Source organism: Nelumbo lutea, chromosome 8 (genome assembly GCF_056320005.1).
Source record: "Nelumbo lutea isolate HS-2025 chromosome 8, American lotus-T2T, whole genome shotgun sequence".
Lineage (NCBI taxonomy): Eukaryota > Viridiplantae > Streptophyta > Magnoliopsida > Proteales > Nelumbonaceae > Nelumbo > Nelumbo lutea.
Window position 1 is genome coordinate 21005846 of NC_142691.1, and position 6405 is coordinate 21012250.

Genomic DNA, 6405 nt, shown 5'->3' on the forward strand with positions numbered 1-6405 from the left:
GGGAAAGCAGGCAAGGATGTCCATCCTCCATTGCACGAATGACCATGGGCTAGTGATTGGCTTCAGGGGGACTACAGGTTGGTGGTGGAGATTGGAGTGTTGTTGGCAATTGTCGCATCTTTGAACCAACTAGGTCGCATCCTGTTTCATCGTCGATCAGAAATAACATTGCCGGAGTGCCTTATGTACCAATGTACGTGCGACAGGATGGTCTCCACAAATGCCTTCGTGGATCTCCCTAAGGATGTAGTCTGCCTCGGATGAGGAGAGGCATTTCAGGTAGGGTATAGAATGTTAGTGGCGGTAGAGTTGACCCTGGATAAGGCAGTACCGAGCTTATTTGTGTTGGAGCTTCTTTGCTTCTGTCCGATCTTCTGGAAGTGTGCCTTTGCGGAGGTACTATGTTGTAGGGTCCATCCAGGACGGGTCGTGCTGTATCGGGAGGACGAGGAGAGTTGTCTGTGTGATGCTCGGCTGGGCTAGGGTGTCAAACCATGCTATTTTGCCGAGGTTGGTTCTCGGGGAGCTGGTCAACTTGGATAGTGTATCGGTTCTTATGTTCTTGACTCGAGGAATTTGCTGGATGTTGAAGTGCTTAAGTCGGTGGATGAGCTCCTGCACCTTCTGTAGGTAACTAGCCATTGTTCTCGTCTCAAATTGTCCATGGATCTGGTTGACTACTAGTTTAGAGTCACTGAAGGCTTCTATTCTTCGAGCTCCCAGGTCTAGGGCAAGGTGTAGCCCGGTGATCAAAGCCTCATACTCAGCCTCGTTGTTGGATGCTTTAAACTCGAACCTGTGGGCATGCTCTAATACCGTGTCATCCGGGCTGAGGTGAATAAGACTAGCTCCACTGCCTTGCTGATTGGATGAGCTGTCTATGTGTAGGGTCCATATTTGCGGTGGCGTGGCAGGATCCTCGGTGGTGTACGTGTATTCGACAATTGGGGTGCATGCTCGATGTTGAACTCACTTAACTCCACACTCCATTTGATCAAGCGGCCAGATGCTTCCAGCCTTTGGAGGACTTGCCAAAGCTAGAGTCATTTTCTCTATGATGGAGTATCGGGTTTTTGTGCTGCCAAGGACTTTATTGGTATAAATTGGCCTCTGTACCCGATCTTCCTCTTTGACTAGTACCGAGTTGATGACCTCATCCTTGGCTAAGAGGTAGAGCAATAGCTCATCCCCTGGGCTTAGCTTGGTGAGGAGAGGTAGTGAACTTAGGTACCTCTTTAGTTCTTAAAAGGACCGTTCACATTCCTCGGTCCATTGGAAGTCCTTCTGTCGTATGAGGGATTTGAAGAAGGGCAGATACCGGTCCGCAGATTTGGACATGAACCTGCTAAGGGAAGAAACTCTTTCGGCGAGCCGTTGTACATCTTTCTGGGTTCGGGGGGATTGCATGTTGAGGATGACCTATATTTTCTCTGGGTTTGCCTCAATCCCCCTTTTCGTCACCATGAACCCTAGGAATTTACCCGAGCCGACCCCGAAAGCACATTTGGTCGGGTTCAGCTTCATCTTTTACTTCCTAATGGTATTGAAGACTTCCTTTAGGTCGGCAAGGTGTTGATCGGCCTTCTTGCTCTTCACTAGCATGTCATCGACATATGCCTCTACGTTTTTGACCGAGCTGACCTTTGAACACCTCATTCACCAGTCGTTGGTAAGTGGCACTGGCGTTCTTGAGGCCAAAGGGCATGGCCTTGTTGGTAAGAAGAAGAAGAAAGAAGAAGGAAGGGAAAGGGAGAGAGAACAATTAGAGGTTTGGGGAATTAGAGTCGTCGCTGCTCTGCTTCTGGGTTTGAAGGTAGAAGACGATGAAAATTTATGATTTCTGATTAGCTCGAATGAAGGATTTAGGGTAGTATTTATAATAATGCTAGTATCAGTTTGGTAATTTTAGGGTTTCAAAGGGGGTATTTTGGTAAATTTGAAAAAAAAGGGTCAAACAGGTCTTATGGTTCAACGGTGGGGATTTTGGGGCAAAAAAATGGAGGATTGAGATGGGTTTGACCGTGAAGTGGGGCTGTACATGTGCGGGTTAATGAGATCGCCTAAAATGGAATCTTTTTAGATGGAACGACAAATGAGGGTATTCTTGGCTGAAATTTCAATGGGTGGGGTTTTTGGACATTCTAAGTTGATTGGTGGGGTCATATTGGGCCAAATGGTCATGGATCAGGAAGATTTGGAAAGGGCTTGATTCGGTTAATGCGGAGGTTCAAAATGGAATCTTTTTATGATCGAGGGGTAAATAAGGTTTGCTTTGGGTGAAATCTCACAATGTAGGATTTTTTGGTAGTTTGAGATGATTGGTGATGAGGGAAGATTTGGCCCTCCTAAGTGAAATCTCACATCGTGACACATGGCATCTTGGAACAGTTGGATAACACCTAGGCATCACCTAACTGATGATTTGGTGTCCCAGATCATAGTTCGTCTTCGCCCTGACCTGGCGACTTGTCTTTGCCGCCGACCTAGCAACCTACATTTGTCACCGACTTGGCGACCTGCATATGTTGCCGACCTAGTGACCTGCCTTTTTCGCCGATTTGGCGACCTCGACCACAATTTAGGTCAGCTTGTAGTGCCTCATCCAGGACCGACCTATGACCTCGACGCAAGGAGCGGCCTCCCTCGAGGGCTTGTCGACCTGACAGAGGACCAGGTGGTGACCTGCGAGATGTGCTAATTGACAAATTTGACATGCATATCCTAACGTTCCCAGGTTTCTTGGAAGTTGGTTCACGTACCGAATATTCAGAGGATGGTCAACGTGCATGGCAGTTACCTCCAAGGATCTCGGAACGGTTAATCATGACTTCCTGGAGATCTCGGATGCGGTGCGTAAAGCAGACGCCAAACAATGCCTATATAAGGACATCAACCCCCAAGACTCAGGTACGCACGATTATTTGCTCACTAGTACACTTATCATTAAACTTTTGGCTCGCAATGCTAATTTAAGTATTGTAACGACTTAATCGGGTTAGCCACCTCGGGTTCTCTGAGCTCACTGTTTTGCAGACCGAACCCACTCGCCATGCAGCCAAGTTCTAGATCATCCTCCAGCTAGGAGCATCCAGATCGTGCTCCATCAATTGGTAAGGTGAAATTTCACAGGGCTTGAAACGAAATCTTGGTGTGATTGAAGGATAAATGAAGGTTCTTTGGGACGAAATTTTATAAGTGGGTGTTTGGATGTGTTTAGCATATGATGGTGACGTCTAGTTGGTTGAAGGGGGTCAAGATCGTAGAAATTTAGGTCAACGGGATATTTTGGAACGGAATATTTGTTTAATGGATAGGCAAATGAGAAAATTTAGGGTTGAAACTTTATGGATAACTGTTGTGTCTGGAGTTTAATGGTGTGATTTGATTAATTCGGATGTATCAACATCAAGGGAATCAGGTGGAAGCATTCTATAACGACTGCATACCGGTAGAAGTATAAAGTTTAATCAAACATCAATACTCACCATGGCGAGTATCTTTTTAGGTGAGTGTGCTGTTGGTAATTCAGCGATGGTGAGTATTGTTGTAACCCTAACTCATGATTTCCTTCCCATCATCTTTTCCAAAATTTTTCTACAAGGGTTCTCTTGGCAAAGAACCTTTTATCTTGTGGAATAGGAAGGGTTTTCTTCGAGTGGGAGAAAGAAACTTTTTTCCTCCCCGCGTTTTTCCTATTCCGATCTGTTGAAACATTAGACTGGTTTAAATCCGGTCTATTGTGAGATCCATCAGTCATTAAGACCGTCGGCCCTAAACCAGCGATACAGACTGTTTCTTGTAGTGCTGGTAAGAAACGAGGTATTTTGAGATTGGTTAGGTTTTAAGAGAAATGGCAAGAAAAAGAAGATAGAGAAAGCTTATTAGAGTATTTTAGTAATTTAATGCCTTCCGTACTTAACGATCAGGGGTTATTTGGTACAACGTAAAAGTTAAGGGGGGTCTTTGTAATATTACCATTTTATTTAAGTTAATTAAACATATAACGTGTATGAATGGGAGATGCTTGTGAAGGGCTTTCATGTTGTTGTTAGAGAAAAAATGGAAAAAATAAAAAAGGACAAAATTTAGAATGGGTCTCTTAGGGCAGTCAATGGGTCAATTCTACGTGACATATTCAGACTGATTGTGGTTCTTGTTCTATAATTTAGTTCCAATTAAATTTGGGTCGGTTATGGTTTTTCTCGTTCCAAATCAAATATTTTGTTTATAATATGTAAAAAAGGTTTCCTAGCTTTCTTTGTATATTTTATCGAATTTTATGCATAAAACTATAAATTATTTATCAAAATATATTTATTAAAATTGTATTATAGATTATTTATCAAAATATATTTAAAAAATTATTTATAATTTAAAGTATTTATTTATTTTAAGTAAATTTATTTTCAAATAAATACTGTTGTATATAAAAAATTTCGGGGATTCAGGTCTCCATGGGAAACCCGTCCCCGTCGGGGATCAGGGATGGAGGACAAAATTTATCCGCAATGGGGATTGGGGATGGAAACGATGATTACTTTTATAATCGGGGTTGGAGACGGGGAATATGATCCCCACCCCAAACCCACCCTATTGCCATTCCTACTGTCAAAGCTACAAAAAGATGTTCTGAATTGCCAAACGGGCTTTTAATCGGGATGATTCTGTTTATGATTTTGAATTTATCCCACCTCATAACTGTGACGGGTTGACGGGTCGGGTCGGTCTAGAACCAGACCCCACCCGCTGAGATCTAATATTGGTTAGAGGGGAAATTGTTAAATTGTTTGAAATTTTGATATAAATAGAAGAGTTTGTTTTCTTTAAAATCTCTACCCACCTAAAACCATGGAGGACGTTAGTAGCAGCAGTCCAACTTCGGTGAAGTGTCCGAGTAAGACGAGCGACTCCAGAGGTGACGTTGATTTCTCCGACATTCCACCTGGCTTCAGATTCACTCCAACCGACGAAGAACTCGTCGTTTTTTACTTGCAGAAAATGCTTTTAAATAAACGGTTGCCTGCAAACATGATTAATGTGGTTTCTCTTTACGATTACAGTCCAGAAGCACTAACATGTTTGCTTCTTCTCGACATGGGTGGTGGTGGATGTCATCTTTTTTTTCTTCCTTGATTTCTTGTTCTTTCTTTCTGCTGGGGTGGTGGTGGATGTAATCTTTTTTTCTTCCTTGATTTCTTGTTCTTTCTTTCTGCTGGGGTGGTGGTAGATGTAATATTTTTTTACTGATTTCTCGATTTCTTGTTCTTTCTCTCTGCTGTGTATCTAATGTATCCATTGATACACAGAGAAACATGAAACGTACGTGGGTCAGAAGGAGTGGTATTTCTTTACCCATACCCATAGAGATCGGAAGTACCGAAATGGATCTCGGCCGAACCGGGCTACCGGAGATGGGTATTGGAAGGCCAACGGAGCTGTTAAATCGATTTACAGCGGCGGTGTGCTTGTCGGGTATAAGAAGCCATTGCTATTCTACAAGGGAAAGCCTCGGAATGGTGAGAAAACGAACTGGATCATGCACGAGTACGGGGTCGCTGAATACATTAATCCTCGTCCTAACGAGAAACGCGATGATATGAGAGTAAGTTGTTTATTCCAATTTGCTTTGAGCAAGATTTTCAACCTTCTTATCTTTTTCTTATCTGATCCGACTCTCTTGTTCTTTCCTTGCACCGGCTCTCTTGCATTCTTCGTTAATTTTGAGCAACCTTTCGTTTTCTTTTATGTCTTTCATATCGAGTTTCATCTTTAATTTTGAGCATGTACTCTTTCGTTTTAAATACTAAATCAATCGTTCTTCTTCCTTTAAACCCTATCTTTTTCTTTTCGTTTTTGATGCAGTTGGACGAGTTTGTTCTCTGCAAGATTTATAAGAGGCCAGGAAAATCATCGGCAACGACTCGGGTGGCGGGAGATCGAGAGAAGGCCAAGGTTGATGGTGAGGACAGAGAAACAAGCTATAACGACTGTGATCTTGATATCCCACACACACAATCATAATTTTATGATGAATATATTATCATGCATAAGGAAGATCAACCTCTGCAGTGTAGCAATTTAGAGTACCGGCAGAACTTTCCTAACAACGACCAGAGGTTCGCAAATATGGGGTTGTATCATGGATCTGCTGAATTGGATTCGGACTACTGGAACTCCAACTCGAATCTGCACACTACTAATAATGGTGCAGATAACCCTTGCAGATCAGTGCAGGGAAGCTGTAACGATCTCTTTCGGCAGTTAAGTGATTTCTTGCTTGATACGTTGTCTCCGTGTACTGCTGAAGCTTCAGTTGTACCACCAGAAGTCAAAACAGAGCAGGGTGACGATTCAAGAGTTGTTCCACCAGTGCCACCACTCGGACGGAGGCGCATTGGTGCTTCT